The sequence below is a fragment of the Bacillus rossius genome, chromosome 14 (genome assembly GCF_032445375.1).
Source record: "Bacillus rossius redtenbacheri isolate Brsri chromosome 14, Brsri_v3, whole genome shotgun sequence".
NCBI classification, from domain to species: Eukaryota; Metazoa; Arthropoda; class Insecta; order Phasmatodea; family Bacillidae; genus Bacillus; species Bacillus rossius.
In genome coordinates, this window is record NC_086341.1 from 43051963 (window position 1) to 43067183 (window position 15221).

Consider the following 15221-nt stretch of genomic DNA (forward strand, 5'->3'; position numbering starts at 1 on the left):
TAAATAACAACTAAGACGATACAGGGCGTTACGGCAGCGCACTGCAGCGGTGAAGTTCCCAAGCTACTCATTATACGCTTCTGAAAAACGTAGAGTAAATCCTATCCACTCGCGACTTCTATACAGTATATATATTCAAAGGCTCTAGTCCCGGGCGCCAGCGAGCAGGCATGGCCATGTTGTCCGGAAGAGACAACCGCGACCGTCCGTACACTGTCAAAAAATCTGCACCTTAAAATTTTCGAATAACGCCTAAAATAATCATCACACGGATCTTCGCAAACTGACGGACAGTGAGCTCACGCATAGTTTGTTTTTTTGACGTGATGACGTCTCATAAATCGATGAACGCCGGCTGCACGACTGCATGACTCATTGTCACGTTCCGCCTGAGCCGAGCCTGCAAGAACCGGCCAACCACCGTGCGAGAAAATCTTCTATAATATCAAATAGGTTAAGGCGGGCTTTTTAAAAGCAGCAATTTAATTTTTTTAAATTTATTTGTCCGATTCCGTCATTTCAAACTATCAATTTATTGACATTGATTTTATTTAAGTTTATTTATATAACTAATTGTTCGTGATTATATTTAAACAAATTATTTAAATTAAATTTGCAAAAACTGTAAATAATATTTTTAAATTAAAAAGAATGCAATTTTTCATCATTGTTTTCTTATGTCGTTATCGTGTAAAATTATCGTCCGCAAACCGACTTTACAGACAACCCCCCCTTTCTTTTCTTAACATTTTTGACCGAGAACTATCGGCTTACTTGTTTTTTCTTTATTTTTTTAAGTAAGCCTACCATATCTAATGCTCCCGTTACTATTGAAATTCACAACAGACAAAAATAATTCCATGTTTCAGTTTAAGGAAGTTAAAAATACGTAGCTTCCCGTTGTAAAAATTCTAATGACAAAAAGAAGTGCCTAGATTAATGGTTGCCAATTCTTGTCTTATCGTAAGGATATTTAAAGAAAAATTTCAATAAAATCATCTGGGGTCTAAATCATTTATCACTAAATGTTTAAAAATTAATAGTTTTAAAATTCAATAAAAAAAATTATTTCCACTTTAAAAACATAAAATTTTCAAACGAGTGTTAATTCATAACTATTCTGAAGAAAATATTGTTTTATAACTTCATTTCAAAAATTTTTTGTTGCAACTACCAGTGAAACAAATAGTTTTTGTTGATATTTTTAAAGAGAACTGTCGCCATTTTTTTTTTCAGTAAGCTACTCCACAGTTTCTTTAAAAATGCATTAAAAGGACCACAAAAAGAATATCCACTAAAATCTACGGTTACATGTCGACAGATAAGTAACACACCGCCTGTTTCCTTAAACCGTAAAAAAATTGTGTATGCCAATTTTTTTTTTAAAATCGTCTAATTGAGTTTTAGAAATGTAAATTTATGTTTTTAATGCCCTTATAAGCTATCCTGTTATTTTTACTCAGTTACGTCTTCAATAATATCCCTATAAGCGTTTCCGAAGGGGAATATATGATAAACATAAATTATAGCAGATTTTGAAACCCTCACACACATTGATACCCTCCCTGTGGTTTCTCGTCCAGGCGTCTCGCACTTAAGTTGGATAGAGAGCGCTTCAAGAAGGGCCTTGTCACTTCTATTTAAGGTGGCCTCCAGACATAACTTATTAAAAATTTAATCACTGTTGACAACACCGACCGGTATTCAAAACCACATGACGTGACGCACGAAAATCTGGCCAGAGTTCAGAAGCAGTTTCGTCTTGAAGGCTAAAGTGTCACTCCACAAACATGTGACTCAATTTATGAACACCGGATGTATTAAACATCTCGTTTTTGAACACCGCTGCGGTGTGGCCTTTACGGGAGTCATTCCACTTCTTTCCGGGTTTATTGGATTGTTTGCCCACATTGTTCTCCACCTTTACCGTAACGGGAGTCGACACGGTACACTGAATAGGTCTCCCAAATAATACGAGGGCGCATCAATAAGTAATGCACATTTTGAAAAAGAAAAAAAAAATTTCAAAGCAGTCATGAGGACTGCCGACAGAAGTGAAAACATTTTCGCAATTTTTACGAAGAAAAAAAAATCACACAACAAATTTGTTTCATCACGTTAGTAAAATAACTCCTCAATTACTATAAAATACGCATTGCATAGTAATTATAGGTATTAAAAATATAAATACTGATGTTCTTAATTTTTAGGTTATATATTGCTACAAAGACTCCGTTTTCTTTGTTATTCAAACTATATATCTCTATGAGAACATTAGTATATTATGTACTCACTTTTTACTGCACAGTAATGGTAAACTTAAGATTTAGAATAAAAATGAAACAAAAACAGAATTTGAACACTGTATACACACATTCGATTCACATATGCACAGCACTCGTGTGCAGGGACTGAAGACGCGTAGGTACTGGCTGCGCGCGCACCACTGAGTGTGTGTATGTATGTATGTGTGTGTATATATATATATATACACACACACATTCACGTTACGTGACCATGTCGATGACGACTTACACGAATTTACTCCCTACTTCCTATGGAAGTTTTCACTTCAAAAAACAATTAATGACAATACAACACAGAAATGAAAGTATTGCCTCTCCACGTGAATTCCATGCGTGTTGAGGCATTTGTCCCAACGATGGATCAGTTTGAAAATCCCGGTCTCATAGAAACCCGTCGTTTGTGAAAAGAGACTAATTTCGTGGGACCAAGCAGATGGAAATCGGAGGATGCCTTGTCCGATACGTAAGGTGGGTGTTCCAAAAACTTCCCAACTGCATCCCTGCAATTTTTTCACGAACAGGACGTCACACATTGATACGGAAAAATAACAGTATTTTTTCCGTAAACTTACACCGTCCCAAAATGGTTATTTTTAACTTTTTTTTTTTTTAGCATAAATACATCTTTATCACATCTCGTTGCTCCCCCATAGTTGTCGATGTGATCACTAGCGCCATTTTACCGGTGACTGACGACAGCTGTCGATACGTGGAATCACGAAATATTACATTTCGCCCAGTCAGTAGCGCCGTCCATTTCCCCTTCTGGTAAAAAATGTAATTTTTTTTACTAATAATTTTCCTACCTAAAAATTTACACGTGCATTACTTATTATTATGCCTTGTAGTAGATTTGACTCAAAACATTATTATGGACACAACCCATAATACCTTAATGTTTATTTCAAATTTTCGTTTTGATTGCTATTGTGAAAATTTTTATTAAGGGTAACTTTTTTTTAGTAGTCATTAGTGTGCGTTTATTTATCATAGTCTTACCAATATCCTTATTAAAATTCTTAATTGATTTGAAGTCGTCGAGGATTGCCAATCAACCCAACGATATATTTGGCACAATAATTTTACGCACTTGAACATCACGATAGCGTTCAATGTAATGTAATAACGTATAGACGTGTAGGATCACAAACCACAGTGGCGTGAAGTCAGGGAAAAAGGGAAACGTGGTATGTTGTTTTGTCCTAATGAAAATGAACCCAGAATACAAATGGGGCTACTAGATTTTATGATCACAGAAACTGGCCTTACCTGTTTATAATGCTTGCCACCGCACTCCTGACCTTTTTAAAATTGGCCAGCCTCAATCTTTCACCCTTACGTAATAATGCTTGCAACCGACCATAACAAAGGAAATTTCGATTAGCACATGGCTTTTCATTTCGTAATTCACATTTATATAGAGGCTTTTAAAGTTTAAAAGAGTTTATTTAATTTTTAAATAATTTTAAATATCATTTTACATAAATAAACTTATAAAAGACTAATAGTTCTTAAAATCTGTATTCTTGGGGAAATTTTTCTGTTTCAAATCATTCGTACGCATTGCTGGGCAGATTAATTTCAGCAAAATATGGAGGATACATTCCTACGACTTCGGATATTTTGTGTATGTAATCCTTGGATATAGATATTTTTTTAAAATTAAGTTAAAGTTATGTTAATGTATTATCATCCTCCTTCAGTGAGAAATAATGAGTTGTTGGATTATTAGTTCATACAATTAGCAACCCATACTAAATTATAGATTATTAGTGAGTCTTCAAAAAATTTAAAAAAAAAAAAAATTGGTTGTCTGAAAGTCGGTTTACGGACGATAGTTTAACGTGACGTCATAACAAAACATTGATGAAATGATTGATCCAGAAGAAAATGAAATATTATATTCGGCCTGAGACTGAGCCGTAATAGGATTTGCAACCAAACCATTTAGGCATTAAAAATATTATATTCTTTGAGGAAGAAATTTTTTTAATTTTTCTAGCTTTTGTATGATAAAATCTACCTCTGCATAATTTTATGAATAAAATTGAATCATTTTTATTGAATTATCACTATGTTGAATGGATACAAAGAAGGAGTGTAATGAAATCTACAATTTAATTGATAAATTTACTTTTATTTGCATTCATTAATTCAAATATATTTATTATTTTGTAGTGTCGCGCGCGCCGTACTTATTTTTACAAGTACAAAATTGTAGTATTGTAGCGGCCGGGATTCGATCAGTCAACCTTACAATTGGTAGTCAGTGAAGCTAACCTAACGGCCACGAGGCCACATAGGAAACAATAGTTTCAGATGTTATAAAATAATAATATTCCACACACGATATTTGTTTGAATTTCTTTTAACTAGCATATTCTCTGTTGGACTCGAAATATTTACACGCTCGTGGCCCCATAACTATAATACGGTGAGTGATTAAGTTGATCAAATAATAACTCATGACAAATAATTACCAATTTCAAACTAAAGCGTGAAAAGTATCATACCAGCAATAAATATTTAGTTACAGAGCTAAAACAATACTCATACAACACTTTTTAAATATAGGTACTGATTTACACTAGTAATTAAAATAATACGTACTTGTAAGAACGCCATTTCCTTGCGAATATATTCCCGTGGCGCGGTGCACAACAATAACCTCGAACCCCGCTATGTTGTCGTCTGAGCAATATGCCGTCACGTGCCGGCCGAGTTCTCTGTACCGTCCGCAACATACCAGAGAGATGCCACGCATGTAGTGGGACATCGGTAGTGGGACATCCGTAGTGGGACATCCGTAGTGGGACATCCGTAGTGGGACATCCGTAGTGGGACAATTTTTCGTGCGTGCAGCCAGCGTTCATCGATTTATTAGACGTTGTCACGTCAAAATATTTCGTATATAAAATTTATTTTAGGTGTTAATGAGATAAATGGGAAGTTAGTTCACAATGTGTGTATGATACCTACTGGGTAGGCAGCAAGCATCACTACCTACATAAACGTGTAGTCCGGATAAAAGAGATAGCATAAGGAAACCAAACAGGATTTACTCTACTACCATATAACATTTTATTGAACTCAACTTCAAGAAATGTGTTACAGTTGTTTCCTGAAATCTTTATGCGGCTTTGATACATAGTTGACATAGATTTCATTTATGACCTTCCTCAAACAAATAATTTTAAAGTATATAGGATGTTTTTTTTTAGAATTGTTTCATTTTCGTAGCTACAAAAAATGTTTTATAAAATAACGTATTAAATTTTTTTTAAAGATATTTTAGCACTTATTACTCGCTCCAAGTTATGTCATACAAATATTTTTACTTTGTTGTTTCGAAAGAAAACTTATTATAAATGTAGGTATGATAAATATATTAAAAGATGAATTTAGTAGAAAATTTTCGGATGCAGGTTCATTAATAAAATAAAGTTGAAATCATTAACTTGTATGTATACACACTCGACTTATGGTCATAAGTAGTGATGAAACCGATATCCGGTAACTTTCCGGTATCCGGCCTAAATTCACTATCCGGCCGGATACCGGATAATAAGCGAGAACCGTCTGGATACCGGATTTAAAAAAATATGCAATACAACATTTAGGTACTTTATTTAATCCACAATAATAATAAATTTGAAGCAACGATGTATTACAACATTGTAATGCCAGCTCCCTTACGTTTATCAAATCTTGGATTACTTTTTACCGTGACTGTTTCAGTTTACCAAATAATATATTCCAGGGCATATTCACTATCATAAAGTTTCGTTTGGCACAGCAATATGTTTCGTATATCCTTTAATGTTCACGAAAGTTACTATATACGAGTTTATGTTGCTATACGTGGGTCCGCCAACTTTGTGTCACATTTCCTTTCGTCGACTCCCGTTATATTTTCACACAATTACTCCTACCAAATGCCATATACAGAGAGCTAATATGATTAAACGTGAAACATTTATTATATACATTCTTTATTTATTTATTTTATGCATTTCGTAAAAAAAGTGTTACGCAATACTAGCAGAAAAAAATTTGAAGGAAAAAATGGTTGTCTGTAAAGTCGGTTTAATGACGATAGTTTAACGTGTCAACATCATAACAAAACATTGATGAATTGATGATAGTTTAGTTAAGGTACTAAATTTAAAAGCTACTTTTGAAAAGCCCGCCTTAACCTATTTAATATAATAGTAGATTCTTAGGCCAATCGAGTGGAAGAGAGATAGATGCGGCGCAAGCGTACAATGAGCGAAACGGGACACAGCGTAACGGGGCAATGTGCGTAACGGGACACTTTTTCGTGCGTGCAGCCGGCGTTCATAGATTTATTAGACGTTGTCACGTCAAAAATTGCTCAATATAGCGTAGTTTCAAGTAGCGTACACACGATATTTGTGATGTATGTAGGTAGGCCCTTAATTGGTTGCCATATCGTTCTGTCAGAACTGCGCCAGTCGTAGTCGACATTTACACTCTCTTCGTGAGCGAAAACTCGTATGTTACGGTTCACCGGCCTTGGTATGTTGCTAGTAAGTTAGTTTTTTTTTTTGGCATGAGAAGCGTTCGCTGTGATATTACGACACGTACTTATAATATATCGACGCGATTCTCAAATTAAAAACAAGCGACCAAGAACTAACTTATCGCGATAACACGTTGGTGTAAGAATAAACCTGTATTTATTGATTTTTTTTTAGATTAATGTCAGTGGTTGTCCTTTGCTAACTATTCATTTACATGTTTCACTTCACAGTCCGGTGTCTGAAAAAAAATAGTGCGCTAGGAGAGGGGAGGAGAGAGTGTGGCTGGAGGTTCTTTTTATGGTATTGCAATAACGTCTCCGGGAACGAGCGAATTTATGTGTCCTCATGTTGCAAATACATTTATAACAAGAAACTCGGACACAATATATATTATTTAAATAATGTCTAGCGAAAAAAAAAACCCACTCACAAATTGTGTTTGTCAACTGCATTTCTGGACATGATTCACACGTAGTTTTCCGCATCCGCCGCTAGAACTCGCTGCCGGAGCAGCTACGTCTGCTATCAAACCATTCGAGTCGCAGAGCGAAAGGTTGAACTATATAACTAAACGGCTCCAACAAAAGCGAATAAAGGCTTGTAAAAAATTTTTCCCAAACTCCGGCTTTGAACCTGATTTTTGACAAGGAATTTTATTTAAACATTAAAATTCATAAAAAAGTAAATACTACAAATTTTATCTTTGTCTTTGTGAACTCTGGTTCGCGCCATCCGCCACAGATGGCAGCACCGTGGTTACACATTTCCGTTCCATACGACTTCCGTTCCATTCACGAGATTACTCCCACCAACTGCCGTACACCGAGATTCAAGATGTAACACATCAGTAATATCCCATATCGGGCCATGTTGACGCGATTTGGACGTCTTGAAAACACAGCACCAAAATTTTTAAATTACATCTTTTTTTTGTGTGCTACATCGTCTGTTTTTCTCGAGTTCAAGCGGGGTGGTGGGGGTGAGTTAAACATCCTCGTCCTTCCTACCGCAGGACCGCCACAGAAGATAAGCGAAGAACAGCCACAGAAGATAAGCGAAGAACCGCCACAGAAGATAAGCGAAGAACAGCTACAGAAGATAAGCGAAGAACCGCCACAGAAGATAAGCGAAGAACAGCCACAGAAGATAAGCGAAGAACCGCCACAGAAGATAAGTGAACAACAGCCACAGAAGATAAGCGAAGAACCGCCACAGAAAATATTAGAAGAACAGCCACAGAAGATAAGCGAAGAACCACCACAGAAGATAAGCGAAGAACAGCCACAAAAGATAAGCGAAGAACCGCCACAGAAAATATGCGAAGAACAGCCGCAGAAGATAAGCGAAGAAACACCACGTCTTCCGCGAATCACTGCTGTGAAATCACGGGAAAACCAGGATTCAAAATCCGGTCATTCCAGACCGCGAGATTAGTGCGTATTACCACCGCACCGACTCAAGCCTCTGAAGGACAACAACAACAACAACAACAACAACAATAATAACAACAACAAAACACGTGCCACGTAACCTTTAGGTGTTTTGTGTTCGCGACTTTCAACCGGTTCGCTCACTCTAAAATCGTGACGTTAAGAAATTTCCTGATAAATTTGACCGAAAAAGGGGTGGGGGAAAAAATCAGCATGTGGTAACGTAATTATTTTTTTTAGCCTTAGGCCTGCCCGTCGTATTTTTTGACGTGATAACGTCTTATGAATCGATGAACGCCGGCTGCACGCACGAAAAAAATCGTCACGTTCCGCCCGAGCCGAGCGTACAAGAACCGGCCGACCACCGTGCGAGAAAATCTTCTATAATGTCACACAGGTTAAAGGCGGGCTTTTTTTAAACTGATTGTTCGTGATTAGATTCAAACAAATTATTTAAATTCAATTTGCAAAAACCGTTAAATAATATTTGAAAATTAAAAAAAAAGTATGCAATCTTTCATTAATGTTTTCTTAAGACGTTATCACGTAAAATTATCGTCCGTAAACCGACTTTACAGACGCACCCCCCCGTGGGCAACGCGCAGACGCCTGAACTTCACTGGGTCGCCGCTGGCCGCGGGGTTGTCGCGTGGTCGCGGACGAGTGTGATTGGTGTCCGAAACCCGCCAATCCGGTGCCGGCACGCGCCGGAGTGTTTAGTTCACAGCCTCGCCGCACCACCGCCCCAGCGCCGGTGGGGAAGCCATCTTTTCACAGACGAGACAGCCAAACGCCCGATCGTGCATCTTCGGTTTTTTTTTTTGGTTCATTCTAAATAATATTAAAAATTCGGGAATACTTTTATTTTGTGCTGCAAAAACTCCTTTATTTGATACAACTTGCGGAGATACGGAATTCCCAACACGTTTACGAGAAACGCGCCGTTTATTCATTAACATACATCATATGTACATTGGTGCGGCCGTCGCCATATTTTTCGTTTGCCGTGTGTTTATTATGGACAACTCATGATAACTAATGGTCAATTAGGTTAGGTTGGCTACATTATAAATACTTTAAAACATTGTGGTCGGTTGATTTGGTTAGGACAGCTACATTAAAGATACTGTGAAATCATGTAGACGGTTTCCTACCGCTGGATAGCTACATATTAAAAAGGTATTTGCTAAGCAACCATAAAATGATTTTACAGTATTTTTAATTTAGCTATACTTACCTAATATAACCAACCATCCACAATGTTTTAAAGTATTTATAATGTAGCTAACCTACTGAATAATTCTTTTCATTACTTCTTGCTAATTTTAAGAATTACATCTTATAAGTTAAACCCACGCATTTGGAGAATAAATGCTCGATAATTTTTTTTTCACCCAAATAAATATATCTGTTGTGGTACGGAAAAAAAAAGTGAGAATGAACTTCGGGAAACTTCGGGGAACTTCGGGTGTGGCTCTCTCGTCTGTGAAATGAAGGCTTCCGCCCCCACCTTCCTTCGCGAGGGAACGGCAACAATCTATCCGAGACATTAAACACATCTGCTATCCGAGGCACCAGCCAGTTTTAACGCCATAATTCCCATATTCATGCGCCATTGTTACTGTTTAATGTAACATAAACAATACCATTTAGATGAAAAATCTATACAAATACAAATGTAAACGTTCGTTCAAATTATTCAATATCAAAAGTTCCTCACAGATTGCTTTGAACATTTGAATACGCACGTGATTGTTTTTTTTACACTTATGTCACACCTATGAAAGGTAAATAGATGAATAAAAATATAGATAGGTAGAAAACATTTTCACAAATGAATGTCTGTGTGTTCGTCTTCTGTTTTGTAAAGATAAAGCTAGATAAAGGTAAAGGTAAGTGTTATGTAATGTGTGACATGGTTTGTGGAAGATTTTTGTTGTTATTGTCACTTGCGCGTGTTAACACCCATTATATTAGGACACTTTGTGAATATTCGTTGAAAATATTAGTAATAAAACCAAAATTGTATTAAATTTCAGAAAAAAGAAGCCCTTAAACAATATTAATATACAGTAAAATATATAAGGGATACGTTAATGAGTTAAAAAAATTAATAAAATGAACTACTATTGGCAAAATAAGAAAGTTAAAATGGTCATATGTTTTCCCATAATCTCAAGTTAATTATTCTATACTTATTTTTAGGATAAAGTTTAATTCATAGGAAATTTTCCAATTGTGTACAGTAAAATAATAATTTTAACACAATCTAAAGGTTCATAACTTCAAATAAATGTTTAGGAACATTAAACATTTTTTTTTTACATTGTTAACAAACTATTGTAACCTTCATTGCATTCACAGGCAGAGAGGATCGTTGTATTTGTTATATAATGTTACCAGCAGCAGTAAACTGACAAGGACGATACTAAACTTCAAGCGTCAACGAAATAATTTTGTAGAATCAAAAGGTATTGCGTTTACCCGCGGAAGTATAAAATATTGCGAAGAAAATGTTTTGTTTTAAAAATAGCTTTTAAAATATCCGATCAAACTATTTTCCTGGAAAAAATGTATATATACTTAGTCCCCATAATTTAATGCAAGTTAAGAAACACTTAACGTTACAGACGTTATACATCATAAAAAAATCATCAGCCTTCTTTAAGTATGCTCTTTAAGAACTAGCTAAACAGTCCGCTATGTGTAGCGGAAAATTCAAGTTAACGGTCTCCAACGATGTTTGTACTCTACCAGGCTAGTAGAGTTAAGATGTTTTTACACGCGTGGGAAAATGTATCGTCTTTTAAGAGGCAATACATTGGACGGCTTTATTAGCTGCTCTCGGGTAAGAAGTGGCGATTAAAAGTGAAATTGTGGTCAACAGAACAAGTAAATCTTGGTTACAAGTTTTCAGGAAGATTTACAAACAAGTTAAAAATTGATTCTTTTAATCATATTTTAACCGTCTTTTTCTTACCAAAAACATTTTTATTGAAAATATATACGCACATGGAGACTAAATTTGTTTGAAAAAATCTTTTTGTTATAGGTTCACCGCAAAAAAAAGCTGAAACATAGATAACTTATAATCCTCAGGATGGTAAACGCATTTAAATTTGGGGCTAAACAAATTGTAAAAAAAAAAAAAAAGGATGAAATACTTAACATCCCGGATGATGTTTATTTAAATAAATATTCACACAGTTTTTGAAATAATTGAGAAGAACAACTCGCCAGAAACGTTTATGGGAAGTCAGGCTGTTTCACACCCATTTATTTCAACGAAATCATTTTATGAACGCGAAATTTTTCACGGTAGTTATATAAATTGATAATTTAGACATTGTACAGACGCTTAGGGTTCCATATTTAAATTTGTTCGATTTTTTTATGCAATAAACTTGTTGTTCAGTTTTTTGAGAGCACTTGTACTGTGGAACATAATTGTTTACGATTTCTTTTCTTTTCATGATGAACCTGCAGCTAAAGTTTATCAAATGAATTCAATATTAATTTTTAATATTTTTTTTAAACATTTTTTCAGATATTTTCAAATATTCAACTATAAATAAATTCACACAGAAGTGGGAGAGCCATGAGCGATTTAAAAAAAAAAAATATTTCAAAGCAGTCATGAGGACAGCCGACAGAAGTGAAAACTTTTTCGCAATTATTACGGAAAAATATTATTACACAACAAATTTCATTCATAACGTTGGTAAAATAACTCCTAAATTACTATAAAATTAGCATTGCATAGTAATTGTAGATATTAAAAAAATAAATAATGATGTTCTTATTTTTAGGTTATACCTATTGCTACAAAGACTCTTGTTTTCCACACAAAACCGAGGATCTAAAAAAAAATATTAAAATAGATATTTAGAGAGAATAACAATAGAATGTACACAAAATTTTTACTAAACTTCAAATGATAGAATTAATAATAATAGAAGTAACTATTATTAATATCAATAATAAAATTAAGAAAATACAAATATAATTTGAAATAAGAAATACTGACTTAGTAAAATATACTTGTGTATCAACAGATCATATTTTTTGATAAAAATCAGAGACTTTTTCGCAACTTTAACGAAAAAATATTATCAGACAACAAATTTGTCATAATAAAATATTTTTTAATAAAAATCAGAGACTTTTCGCAATTTTTACGACAAAATATTATCACACAGCAAATTTGTTTTATCACGTTAGTAAAATAACTCCTAAATTACTATAAAATTAGCATTGCATAGTAATTGTAGGTATTAAAAATAATAAATAATGATGTTCTTAATTTTTAGGTTATATTTCTACAAAGACTTCGTTATTCAAACTTTATATCTATATGAGAATATTAATATATTTTATACTCACTTTATACTGCACAGTAATCGTAAACTAAAGATTTAAAAGCGCAATAAGTTATACCTACTAATAAGAACAGATATAGTGGTATCGTTAACACGTCGCGCGACCATGTAGATGACGACTTACATGAATTTACTCCCTATCCAAACCTTCCCATAGAAGTTTTCACTTCAAAAATATACCCGTTTCAAAGTCCATTTCCCAGAGCGAGTCGAGCTGTGACTCAAAATTGTGAACTTCATTGAAGTTGGCCTAATCGTAGGACACTGTGGTCTATCTCAGGGAAGTTCGACTGTCCGTTAGGCTTCAGTGCTCCGTACTCGCGCCTGTGACTTTTTGACGTGACAACGTCTAATAAATCGATGAACGCCGGCTGCACGCACGAGAAAGTGTCCCATTACGCACATTGGCCCGTTACGCTGTGTCCCGTTACGCTCATTGTACGCTTGCGCCGCATCTATCTCTCTTCCACTCAATTGGCCTATGAATCTACTATTATATTAAATAGGCTAAGGCGGACTAAACAAAAGTAGATTTTAAATTTAGTACTTTAACTAAACTATCATTTCACCAATGTTTTGTTATGACGTTGTCACGTTAAACTATCGTCCGTAAACCAACTTTACAGACAACCAATTTTAATGGTCGTTTAGGAATTTCTAATTTAATATGTAGCTATCCTTACCTAACAAACCATTCACACACACTCACAATTTTTTGAAGTGAAAACTCCTATAGCCGCGTTGAGCTATTTTTGGAAGGGAGCAAAACTTATGGGTTCGCGTCACCGACATGCTAGTGACGTGTTGCGCCAGACTGGCGACGCGCAGCGGCCTGTGTACATGTATACGCATATATACACTAATACATTGTATATACTCGACTGTATCATGTGCGTGTTGGACTCTTTTTTTGGATGGTGTAAAATCTTGTGAGTTCGCATCACCGACATGCTGTAGTAGCAGTAAGTGAAGTTAATTTGACCGCGTGAATACATGACCTAGGTCTGACATCACTGGTAAGTCATAGCTAGGTAATGAATTTTTACGTAATTTTGACATATCATTTACATCTGTTGTGACTAAAAAAAAAATGATGAGAGGATTAATGATATCATTTTGATATAATATCAAAATAATTTTCTTACATACATTTGACGTAGAAATGATTTCATATTACTCTTTTAAAAACAAAGTTTTAAGTTTTCACTTCTGTCGACAGTCTCCGTGATTGCCAATTTTTTTTATTACTTTCCGGCTCTTATTGGCTTCTTTGCTCACCTCGGCCTATGAGGAAGTATTCGTTGCGTTGTAGAACCTGTTTGGAGCTTTACGAAAATATGCACGTCGAATCTCCTTTACATAACAGAGGGAGTAATGAATTAACGTAATTTTATTTTTGCAGATTTCATTCTCACATTGCACCTTACACGAAGGTTGTCCTAAAAAGAGTTTGATAGGGGTTTGCTTTAAAATTCGTACGACCTATATATGTTGCCCTAAGGTTTGATTACCCTAAATATGTTGTTTTTTTTTACCGAAAAGTCACTTAGTTACGTCACACAATTTACGTATTAATATAGCTTACCCTAGGAAAAACGCAAAAAATTTGATCACATTTTTGTCTACTAGTTTTAGGTATATTTCAAAGAAATACTACCTATTGTAGTCGTTACCATTAGTGCGACTTTAGGAAAAAAAATTTATATAGTTTTTTCTTTCATGGTCCATAGATCCCCAAAATTTGGAAAGGCGAAAAAATGCAACTCAAGTCTTTCCCAACTTTTAACTTTTTGCGTTTCGGGTACCTTTTTTTTGCCTTTTATGTCTGATGTGAGTGATACAAATATGTTTGAAACTTATAGGCGCTCTGAATTTATAAGGTCAATATTTTTTTATTTTTAAAAGCACATTTTGATTTGTTAAAATTACCCAGATTGAATGTAAATATCTATTGATATTTGCACACAATTTTATGATAAAAGTGAATCGTTGAAAAGAAGCCACAGGTGCAAATTATTTTTTCAACGTTCTTCGAGTAGCAGTTAGTATACAAAATGTCATTTGTTCGAAATTAGAAAAAAAAAAAAAAACACTTCCATTCAACAGACTGTTGGTCAATATACATTTCTATAGGTTAAATGACTTTCAGCAATTCGACTTTCGGTCTACTGCATGTTTTTCAAACCTTTTCGATCTACCGCCTGTAGGTTATATACCTTCCGGCAAAACCAACTATCGATTAAACGACTACCGTTCTACTGCAAGTACAGCAAAATATATTTTTTTTATCTACTGCCTTTACTCCGTGTTGGTAGCTGTTGTGAACGACCGCGTGTCAACTGGTCTTATTTCCGTTTTACGTCTACGCGCTGTTAAGAGTTTCTCTAACAACTGGTCCCAAGGCGTTTACCGCGCTCGGGATAAGCTCATGTATATTTAATCAATTTTTTTCCTTTAATTAAACCATTGCTAGGTACACACACACAAACACGCAAGCCAGAATCAGCCGACGCATTTGCCTCGCGCTGTGACATATTTATTTTCCCTTTTTTCCCTCCACAG

At 35.0% G+C, this 15221-nt stretch overlaps 1 protein-coding gene across 3 annotated transcripts in view; it reads right to left on the minus strand.

Annotated features, from left to right (window-relative positions):
• Positions 1-15221, minus strand: part of LOC134538832 (protein scarlet) — a 463007-nt gene that overhangs the window by 391752 nt on the left and 56034 nt on the right. The window lies entirely within an intron of this gene.